We start from the raw sequence: 12167 nt of genomic DNA on the forward strand, positions 1-12167 counted from the left end.
ATAACTATTGTACTCCTGTAACAGGAATTCTGCCTTGCTCCCCCATCACAGATGCAAACACATCAGATATTAAACCTGAGAGGATAATGCTGATGCCCTGCATTGCAGGCTTCCTTTGATGGCTCCAGGGGATATAAAGGTATTTTGTCGTTTCCTCTCCAGAGGCATCTGGTTTAGTCAGGTGGCTCACGGTGCACATGGTCATATTTATTGTTTGGTTCATTCTCCATTGTGCTTCTTCCCCCTCCCAAATATTTTATCTGTCCTGGCCTTTCCCAAGGACTTTCAAACAGAACTGAAATATTTGTTTATTTCTGGCATTTCCATCTGGTGTTAAGAGGATGAGAAGCAGGCTTATGTCACTGACACTCTCTGGCCATCAGAATGACTTACAACATCTCACAGATCTGGGGTTTTATGTGCGTCCCCACCTCTAAAGCATTATCAAGCATAAGTGCTACAAGATCCTGTGCAAGTCCTGGTAAATACTCCCTTGTAAAGGCACCATTTCTTTTACGAAAGTCAAGTGTTTTACAAATCATATACATCCGTCATCAGAACAGGTTCTGCAAACCCACAAATGTTATAAACAAAAAAATAAAGCAAGGCTAAAACCTAAAAGATGGTTAATGTTCTCAGTAAAGCCCTACTTCTTAAGTGGCTGATCAGAACAGGGCCACAGATAGGCTGTACTTTAAGGTTGCCTGAACACTATTTTTTTAAAATTCTATCTGGTGTTCTTTCTGTCACCTGCTTTACAGAATCACAAAATCATAGACTCACAAAATCACAGAATAGCTGGGGTTGGAAGGGACCTCTGGAGATCATCCAGTTCAACCTGCCTGCCAAGATAGGGTCACCTAGAGCAAGTTACACAGGAACGTGTCCAGGTGGGTTTGGAATGTCTCCAGAGAGGGAGACTCAATGATCTCCCTGAGCAGGCTGTTCAGTGCTCTGTCACCCTCAATATAAAGAAGATCTTCCTCATGTCCAGGTGGAACTTCTTGTGTTTTAGTTTATGGCCACTACTCTTTGTCGTGTCTCTGGGCGCCACTGAAAAGACCATCGCCTTGACACCAGCCTTCAAGGTATTTATATGCATTAATGAGATCCTCTCTCAGTCTTCTCTTCTCTAGACTAAACAGGCCCAGCTCCTGCAGTCGTTCTGCATAAGAGAAATGCTCCAGACCCCTAATCATCTCTGTGGCCCTCTGCTGGACCCTCTCCAGTAGCTACTTATCCTTCTTTCTAACTGTGTTAGTGGAATCTCTATTTCATATCCTATCCAAGATAGTCTTAAGTATTTCTGCCATTGTTTTTTTTTTCACCTTCAGTAATGCCAGGTAATGACTAAAAGACCTTCACAGTCCCCAGTTTTAGATTATGCTCAAGCTTCTTTGAGGCCTGTGATTCCAATTAGATGTCACTTGTGCAGGCCCCAAACTACATTCCCCAATGAGTACACTTACAGAAGTCTCTAGCTGAGGTGGCAGTTGCAGAGGTGTTGGCCAGGCATTTTAATCCCAACACAAATTCTTTCTTGTCCTTCTTGTAAAACACCATTTTATCAAAGAATGGTTTGGGAATGCACTGGAGATATGCTCAAGATCAATTCTCTATCATTGAGCATTTGCTTCTTCAGCCTACATGGAAGGCACCAACTTTTAATCCTCACATGGGTCAGATGTGGATTACAGGCAGTACTCAGGTGTCAGAATATTCATAGCCTTCCTCTGTAGGACCACACCACAATTTTCAGGTTTAAATCTAGGACTCCTTCAGATGTGAGCACTTCCCATCCGCACAGAGTTTCATCTCACAGAAGTTTGTTTCATATGTCAAGACATCTTTGGCAGTTGGTCAGAATTTACTAGAAAATCTGCCTCTGAAAAGACCATGCAAACACCTTTTTTCATTAAGATTTGAATAGATTAGGATATATTGAAATTTTCTTTGCCATCTCGGCATAGGTACTCTCACAAAATAAATGAAATATATTGCCTATCATTTTCTATAAACCAGTAACTGAAGTCCAGGGGGAAAGAAAACACAAAATAAAACTAAGCAGAGTTGGGAGAATCAAGGACACAAAGTGCCTTCACTGCACAACTTAAAATAGCATTTTGTTAAATACTTAGTGCCCAGGAAGTTCATATCTAGGTGAATAGTCTCTGAGTAGGTCTATGTACTGTCTGTGTTTCAGCAGACACCCTTAGATCCTACAGAAGATGGCCTAGAAGGTCCAGCATACCCAGAAAGGCAGAGAATGTTTAGAGTTAATACAGAAATGTTAAATGATCCTTTGTCTGAAGCCAGGCTGAGGAAGAGAATGTTGGTTGTTGATAAGCATGAAAGCATATCAGTCCTGGTGGCAAATCACTTCTACTAATGATTCACCACAGCTGGGGCTTGTTCCTTCCTGGGACATGTCCTTTCTACCCTTTCTCAGCCAAATCTGAAGTGGACTTAATCTTCACTTCTTACACTATTTTCTTCCATTTGCTCAAAAGTACTATTTTTCCACAAACTTTCCTGGCAACAAAAGAATTCCTGAGAATAGCAGACGGACATGTAAGAGAAAAATAGGCAGGCAAGGTTACATCAGCTCTTAAGTTCTTCCAAAGTTGAATTCACACAAACAATAGTGAGTTAGTTGCCAAGCCCAGGTTCAGAATGGTTGTAAATAAAAGGGAATCTATGCTGAAAAGAGATACATTGGGGATATACGTGGCAATTTGGGGTTGAAATAGTAGAATACTGCACAGTAGTACAGTTCAGTAGTTACATTTACCCATTATCTGTACATTTCCTTCTATTAATGGAATATAGGATATACAAATTTTTGTTGGAGAAAGTGTAAAGTGACATCTGCCTTTGGCTGAGAAAAGTCTCAGATAAGTTAAACAGATCACAGTTTGAACACCGACTTAATCATTTAACAGTAGACCTTTGTATGTGAGATGATTGTATAGAAAGTAAAGAAAGGTGTCAGTGGCTTGAGGCTACTGAATAAGTAGAATCACTAGTTGCATTATTAAGAGAAGCTGTGTCTCTAATTTTTTCCTGGGGCATGTAAAACCAAAAGATAACTCTCGAATGTCAAAACGCCAGTGTTAGTAAATGTAGTACAGGAGACAAAATTCCCAGTGTTACTAAAGGTAAAACAAATTTTAAGGAGGATTCTAGCACTTTTGTAATGATGGAATACAACCTTAGGCAATATAAATTCATAATCTCTCAGGACAAATGGCCTTTAAAAATGCAACAGATTAGCCAATTCACCACTGAAAGAGGATTTACTCAGGCATCCTTACAATGCCTGTAACACATATTACAGAACTTTCCATTAACATGATACTTGCATTATCTTTGAATTTTTCATCCAAAGCTGATAGACTGCCAATAAAGTCACGATAATAATAACCTCTGCATTAGCCTGGGCGTCTGAGTCCCTGTCATTCTTTCTGCCTCCTCTTTCCCCCGTTGCCTCTCCAGGTAGAGAGTTTATGCAAGCCAGGCAGAGCAGCTGGGGAGTTCTTGTGCACACAACAGCTGTTTCTGGCTCTGCACCCTCATCCCTCTGGTGACTGTGCTCCTCCTGAGAGGGTTGGTGATGATGGCATGGAAGTGGGGAGGAGGGCAGAGCTGAGGTATGGGGCAGAAATTCCAGCAACACAGAATCCACAGCAGCGATGGGAGGATGCTTTAGAGGGTGCAGCCAAGGAATAGGGAGGCTGGGGCAAGATGCTGGGGGGGTGGTGTAAGGGGATTGTTTCTGGAGTAGGTTTTCATGTTGATCCTCAAATGATTTGGTCTTGCCTTTCCACATTTCTTCACTGTCTTCAGCCGTTACAGGCTGATGTATTACCCCAAAACAAAATATTTCTCCTACTATAATTTATTTTAGCAAACAAAATTTGATTTTTTAATTTATTTTTTTTTTAATTTAAGTAAAACAAATGACAAAGCCTAAAGTAGCTTGCTTAATTGTGAGTGAAAGGTACTGTGCCTGGACGGATGGCTGACAGGCAGTGTGAAATGGGTTTAATGGTTCTGCTTTGGTTATAAAAGACAAACGTTCACCCCACAGCACCACTCAAGCACACTGCACAAATTAGCATTATCTTTGTAAATATCACCATTACTTTTCATTATTAAATTTACTTTTGTTCTGTCTTTTCAAAAAGTGAAAAAGACGGTATGAAATCCAAGCTTGGCTTTTTTTTTCCACGTCTCTTTTACTAGGACGATTTACCCAAATGAAACCTTATTGCATCTGGTCTAAGAATGCTTATGCCAAAAAGCTGATGAGACTTATGTAACAGCCATGATGTTAAGTCTTCAAAAAATAGTCATAAAGGAACAGATTCTTAATTGAAAGCAGGCTGCTAATAACAGTGCTCTTTCAAATAAATGTTTGCTATCAAACTAAGTGGTAAAATAATGATTTTTCTATGCACATAGACTATAAATTTGATAGATTTACTCATTTAATGGTGGTTCTGTTTATTCAGTAGTGATAAATTCATATTTTACCCTGTATCATTCTGTAAGAGATATGCGCACCGCACACTGGTTTGAAAGAGTTAAGATTAAAACATGCAGAAGGCAAAGCAGTTTAAGTTGTGTTCAGCCTACACAGAGCAATATGAGATAAAGACCTAATATGCTCCTCTGTATTTTACAGTCACTCTTCTGCCTGGAACAATTTAACCAGATGCTCTGATGATTACCTTTACCACCGTATAATGAATTTTACTCTGCTATACATTGTGGATGTCCAAGATTTACTAAATCTTCAGAGAAAAGTTTGGGTCAAAGTCTGTGAAGTGTAGATTTAAGGTGCTTTACCTGGAGTTCTGGGTCAAAATCTGTGCAGTGTAGATTTAAGGTCCTTTACCTGGATTAGCTTTCCTCAGATGCTTGTTCTCCTCTGTGAGGTTTGGACTTTAATGCCATAACTGTAAAGCACAGCTTAGCTTGCTTGTGCAGAGCCAGCCGTCTCCTGAGGTTTCTCTTGCAACTGCTGGAAACCAATTTGCCTCCGCCACTCCAGCTCCTCAGCTCAAACTGGCAAACTGACTGGTTCACATCACAAGGTGGCTATATCTTGTTCATGAGAATAAAATATTAACTGCCCTAGGCCCACTTTGTGTGTGTGAGTGGGTAAGGTTTTTTTTTTTATTTTATGTGCTCCCATAATGTACAGGAAACAAAGAATTCTGACTTTGACCAGCAAAGACATGCAAATTCAGAAAACTTCAAACCCTTCCCTTACAATGCAGCTCAGGAAGGAGCAAGCCAAAGTCATTTAGGAAAAATCACACATAGGAAGGGACCTTGAATTTTTTAAGAGCTTTCTCCAGTTATCTTTTACCAGTCATGCTCACCTTATTCCCTAGTCACTGATTAGCACACACTGTTGGGCAAAAGCCAGTCATGGAGAGAGCGCACATAGTGAAAACATTTGGACTAAATTTGTCATCTTTGTATAAAAATATTCACCAATCCACCTATGCTAAAAACACATATTTGAACATTTTTCCCACCTGTTTTTGACTAGAGGTAGTACCAGCAATGAAAGGTTAAAATTTCAGCATGTCTCTACACACCTTGTTTCCTTGAACCAGTTCTGGCTTGACGTTGGCTCATTTCAGCAATGTGTGGGGACAGAATGTGGATTAGCCTGAGCTGGGATAGACAATCTGGGGAGTAAAAAATTAGTACAGATATAGCAAAAGAACGAATATGATAATTCAAAATGACAAAAATGGGCATGAAGTTGCACTGCTCCAACTTTGAAACATTTGACACAAATGTTAAAAGAAGATATTTCCATGGTATCTGCATTTAGGAGAGTTATCTCCATGAATATTTCCACCCTTATTTAGTATATTTTTCATAGCAGAATGACACTATTCCCCTTGGGCCCTCAGTTTTTAGTGCGGTATTGGAGGTAGAGGTAAAAGACTAAGAAACCCTTTAACAGAAGTAACTTTACATAGAGATGGCAGGAACAAATCATCACCAAACAAGCATGTGGGATACATTTTACTAATGCAATGTATTTTTAAAAGAATTTCTGGACTGAATCTGCCAAACAGTCTTAGTTAGAAAAATAAAATCTTAAACCTTAAATCAAAGAGTTCATAGGAGCAGAGAACTACAAAAGACATCTTTTGTCACTAAGCCTTATTATCTGTGATAGCCTAGACAGTTATTGTCATGTAGTCCCATTTCAGAAAATGATCAGGTTCCCTGTTAAAAGAAATTAGATATTGTTCAAAACTTCGGTCAGAAGACTGTTTTAGAAACATAAGTCTTTAATGGTTAGAATCTGCTTTTAATATTCAGCCTAGATTTTTCAGTTTATAGATATCTATATTCATATTTATGACAACATTGTCCTCTAGGTGTAATAGCTAGTTTTCTTGCCTGGTGTTTGCCCCTTGATCTTTTTACAGGGAATAATTAACTTCCCTATCAGCCTGTGTTTTACTAGACTGCACAGGCGATGTTTTTGTGCGGCCCCTTAGACAGATGGGTTCTTGTTTCTTTTCATGTCTTGTAGCCTTTCTGTGCGCCTCTCCCAGGTGGCAGGTCCTGGACACGGGAAGACCCAGAGCTGCTCACTCAACTTGGAAGAGGGCCCCTTGTAGTGCTGCTGACACTGCTGTGCCTCCATGGGAACTATCATCCATGTGGGGATTATGGCTACCATCTCCACGTCTTTGTCAGCTTAGAGCCAGGGCAGGACCAGCAAGAACTTCTTAGTCTTCCCAACATCATTTCTAGAGAAGTAAAAGTTTATGTAATGTTGGCCTCCAAGTATACAATTCTGAACTTTGGGTGTGTCTCTGTTATTCTAGCTCTTTCTTAACTTACAATGTCTCACAGATTTTTGTGACCAGTAATTTCAATTTTTTTTAGCACAGTCCTACTTTTTGCACCACAGTTTTGAAATGAAGATCACAAATAAAGGCAAGGTCCTAGTAACCTTGTAAGCCCACACCCTTGCAACAGGTAACCTCATTCCAGGACTGAATCTTCCTCTTCAACACAAGTAGTTGACATCTCCCTTTAGTTAGTTTCTTATCCACATTATACTTTTTGAACTAATTCCCATCTTCTTCGGCTTAACTAATAATTTCCCATGTGGCACCTTATTACCTACTTTTCACAAGTCCATAGAGATGAGACCTACTGCATTTCTTTAGTCAAGAAAATCTGCTATCTCAGAGAAGAAAGCTATCTAGTTACTCTGTCATAATCAGCCTTTGGCAAACTCACATTGCAGCCTGTCCCATCTTTCATTTACCTCAGTGTCTTTGTCCTAGAGGATTGCATACTGTTGAGACTATGTTAAAATAGGGCATGTAGTTATTGCAAGCACTTTCTCCCCCTTCTTAAAGTGTGTGTTACGAGTATTACACTTGCCTTTCTTCCATTACAAGGCATATGAAGGTGTAAGTTAATACTTTCTTTGACAGATGGTGTGGGCAAGGAGCATACTGACGACTACCCCTTCTCAGTGGATGGACAGAAACGACTTAGCAGGAACCGGTTTACCTATTACAATTTTCTTAAAGTAATCCTGGGAAGCCCCTTAAAGCATAAGACCCGTGTAAATGCCCACCGGCCGGACAAGCTGAAAGCAAACCCAGGGAATACCTTCTGCAAAGTGTAGAAGGAAAGCCTTGTCTGAAGTTTGTGTTTTGTTATTTATTATTTGGGCTATTAATAAAGCCAAGCCCTCAGAAGGGGTAAGTTTGACCTTATAGTGTCACGATGAATATATTTGAGGCAGTGTAGAAACACCACCTGCTCACACAAAGAAATTCAAAGCCAGTCTGTCCTAAATCATGCCACTGTGCTCGGTTATTGCATATACATCCCCCAGCACAGCATGATCTTATGTATTATATATATTGCAATTAGACAAAATGGTGTGACTTAGGAATGAAGTGGCAGCCTTAATTGCTGTTTTCATTTGTTAGGAAAGTTGTAACTTGAGCACTGAGGGTAACTTTAACTCTGGCAAGCCAGCTTAGTCAGAAAGGAGAGAAAGAAGGGAACAAGTTTTCTCCTGGCTGCTTTCAGGCCTCCCTGTGAAAGGGGCACTGGTGGGAAAGGGCCTTGGTGTTGAGAGCGCACTCTACCCACAGTCTGTCAGCAGGACCCACATCCCCACGTCCCCACTCCTTCTTGTGCTGATCAGCTCGATGGAGAGCTTACTGCAAGCAAAACCAAACCAAACACAGGGCTTGGAAGACTCCTGTCCCAGACCCTACTCTGGGAAACGCACCAAACGATGATGCATATGCCTGAAAACTGAAGTCTTTTGTGACACTTGCTTCCATGCAGGAAAAAAAAGAGTGCAAATTATAGGCAGCGGCAGGAAGGAGTCTAAGAAAAGGGATGCACCTGGAGGCAAATGAGAGGGGTTTTTAGGCATAGGGTGGGCACAGAGCATCTTCCCTGTGGATCTGGAATGAACACATAAACAGGTTTGTGGCTGTTGCATTAAGCTTCTGGTTTTGGTTCTGGAGCAACACAGCTACGGAATATTTTCTTTCTTAAAGGTCTGCAGCTATGTCACTGCCTTTGGGCTTGTCTTGGTCCTTAAGCTAACTGAAGTTTGCTTGTCTAAAGATGGAGTTGGGACCCTGGGGCATGGCCCTCTCTTAATATGGTGACTGGTGATGAAACTACGTTTTCCCACAGAGTGCCTCACAGTGACCATGTTTCTAATAGATCGGCTTACAATGTAAACAAGGTAGAAAAATCAAGTCTGTAATCAGCATTCTCTCTGCAGAAATGATGTTCATGCAATGATGAAACTCATTCATTTGAGCTTGTCTCACTTCATGACATGTATTTCTTCTTATGGTGGAGCTTCTGTAAATCTATAGCAGTGTCACAGGACATGCACGTTAGACATTAGCTGCAATTGACTCTGAATGTTGTTGTTTAACAAAGAGGAGCATAAGCTTCAGATAAAAAAAAAATTAATGGGATTAGAAAGAACTACAGATATTCTTTGTGATTTTTATGGTTGCACACTGTGTCAAGAGTTTTGTAATTTTTAAAAGTTCTTGATAGAAATATATGAATATACCAGTCAAAGTAATAATTAATTCCCCTGAGAAAATGCTCATTAAAAAAAATCTGTAACAAAAAAAGAAAATTCGAAGAAGCTAGGAGATCCCAATGTAAGCTAGGTGCCAATTAAGCCTTCATGGGGTTGGGGAAAGAAAATGAAGGCAACAATATAGCTTTCTGACTGGGGATTTGATCTTCCAGATAATCTACGAATTGCAATGTTTCACTTACTCAAAAGTCTGCTGAAATACATTCTATTTGATTATGCCATAATACTGTACATTTATGCTCACATGTAAGGAATTATTCTATTATTCATAAATGCAGTTAGTTATGAATGGTAGACAATGGTGAGTCTGTAAGGAAATGTGAGGGGGTGTTGTTTTTTTTCTTTGTGTGTTTTTGTTTATCTGTTTGTTTGTTTTTGATGTTGTTTTGTTTTGCTATCCTATAACCAAAGAATGCCATTTAGCTGAAAATACAGGTCTACCTATTCAGCACTGGGGTATCTTCTGTGACACTTTGTCTACATATCATTTAAAGATTTGTAGGACAGGCAAGGAGGGTGTAATATCTGAATACACTGCAGAACCTGCGCTGAGCATGGCAGGACTACAATCAAAAACTAGCCTGTCTACTAAATACACTCAGTTCAACGAGGTATTTCAAAGCATTCATGAATAGCCATTCTGTGTGGCCAAACAACAGCCACTCTACCCGTAGAAAGCAGAAGTCTCCATGACACAGCCCAGAAATGCCCGTGTCCCCTGTGGTATGTGGGTCATCTCCAGCATCCATGTCCATCATTGCAATTTGTACTGCTGCAAAGTACAGGAAAACTTCCAGGAAACAAGGAAGCTTGTGCTAAAAACGGTGAGTTGGGAGAACTCCTATGAAGTCTATTTAGTTCAGATTTTCGGTGTATTTGTAAAAAATTAAATCAAACAGTATTTTTTTTTAAAAAGTGAAATTTTCACAAATGCTTCACAGACATAGGCTAATATAACTTAAAAGCCTTCCTACAATAGAATCCAATTTTGCAACCTTCACTCACATTGAATAATGCCTCTTCACAGATGTTCCCCTGGTGTCTAATGGCAGTGACTCACAAGCCCTGGTGAATCACTTTGGAGTAAGGAAGAAGGTTACCCCCAGATCCCCTGCCTCTCTCCCTGCCTGGAGGAAACCTCAGAAGTAGTGAAATGCCTGTGTTCACCTTTCCTCAGCTGCTGCAGTTTATTGGCAAATTTACTCATTTAAACTGCTGTTGATTGAAATTTACCTTAATCTGCTGGGATGCAACTTGTGATTTAGCGGAGAAGGGTAAGGGGATGGCAAGTTGGCAGAGCAGTGCTTCTGCCATCACTTACTCCAGTACAAATTGAAGTCAAGACAGGCAGAGCAATATGGAAGTGGCCTGGGCACAGTGAGAAACAGTGGCCCTCGGCTATTAAATATGTGTGTATGAAAATGCACAAAAGCAGACACTGCAAATATCCTGCCAACAGTGCAGACACTTTGATATCACAGGGCAGAAACCCACAGGTTACATTGGCCAAGTGCAGAGGAAAGCTGGTTTTTTTCACCCATTTGTTTTTAACTGTGCTAGCTATCTTTGGAATCATCTGGATACTGCTGAAGATAAAAGTTTACTTAGCTTGTACAGATGATTTCAAGGCCACAACAGTACCTTCCCCAGAGGCTCCTAAGCCTGCAGAAGCCCCTAAGATGCAGTGGTGCATGCCTTGTCCTATTATCTCATGCACATGTGAGGCACAGGAATGTTATCAAGTATGCTGACTTTGGGCATGTTGAAGTTGGACAAAAGATTCTAATTAGTAGGTGTCAGGAACTGATGTTTTACTTACATATGGGATGACTTTGCCATTTTTTGGTAGCCGCATAGGAATTGACAACATTTTGTTCTTCATATTTATTTATCTTTTATACGGAATTATTCTCCCCCTTCAAAAGTAGAGCACAATTTATGACAATGAGAGCTGAGTATGTTACACAGTAATAAAGGTAAGCACTAACAGAATAAAGCTGTCTAAGGGGTGCTATAAATGTATCTCATTAATTTGTATGCAAAATATATTTTGGACTCTGCTCAGTGCATTGCAGGTGAAGGCTGTGTGGGAGCCAGAAATCATATTTCCTGGGTCCCTGAAGGAGCCTTGGCCTGATCTTGGACCCAGTCTGAGACTAAGCATCATTATAATCATTGGAGAGCCCAGTGGCTCCCCTTTATACCACAGATGGCAGCTCATGCAGTAGAAGCATTGCTGGCTTGAAGGAGGAGAGGAGAGAACTACAGGTTGCAGCCATATTGCTACAACTCAGCAGCATAAGTAGGCTCCCTCTTAATAGATGATCCCCTTGGTTTCTTGCTCACTTACTCATGGCTCAACACTGGTGAGCTGTTCCAGGCACCCCTGTAAGGTGCAGCACACTTGTGTGTTGAGGGTGGAATACGATCAAGGGGAAGCAGACTTTTTGTTAGTTACTACTAAGATTAAGGTTACTGATGCAATACTACAGTTAATATCTAACACTATTTAGATGTATGCCAGTATTAAAAATATCATATTACATTAAGATGACCAAAACATTCAGGACTCACATTTCTCCTCTGTGGACTTTTGCTGTTGACTCAGAGTTTAGTGTTAATGAATACTTCTGAATACCTCAGTCCCATCTCTCAGAAGTGTACTCATAACAGCAATACTTACACTGTGCTTGAGATCACATGTGTGGGCACTGTGCAGAGGTGAAGATGGCAGAGATAGAACCCTTCTGTTACTGTTCTCTCCCTCAAAAAGGTGAAAAGTTAATCTTTGTTTCTTTTATGGAACCGTTAATTTTGCTGTTAACAGAAACTACACGCCCTCCCACACACGCACACACATGCACAGTTTGGTCTCAGTCCCACAGAGGAGTTACAGCTAAGCAGCTACACAGAGTCACTTGAAAGCCAGCTGAAAGTACCCATTGAGTTTGCTGAGGATTCCTTAGAGAACACCTTAGCTCTTCTGTTCTTACAGCTCAGGGAGAATTGGTCATTC

This window comes from Neopelma chrysocephalum, unplaced genomic scaffold (assembly GCF_003984885.1).
Source record: "Neopelma chrysocephalum unplaced genomic scaffold, ASM398488v2 Primary Assembly neopelma1_22, whole genome shotgun sequence".
NCBI lineage: Eukaryota > Metazoa > Chordata > Aves > Passeriformes > Pipridae > Neopelma > Neopelma chrysocephalum.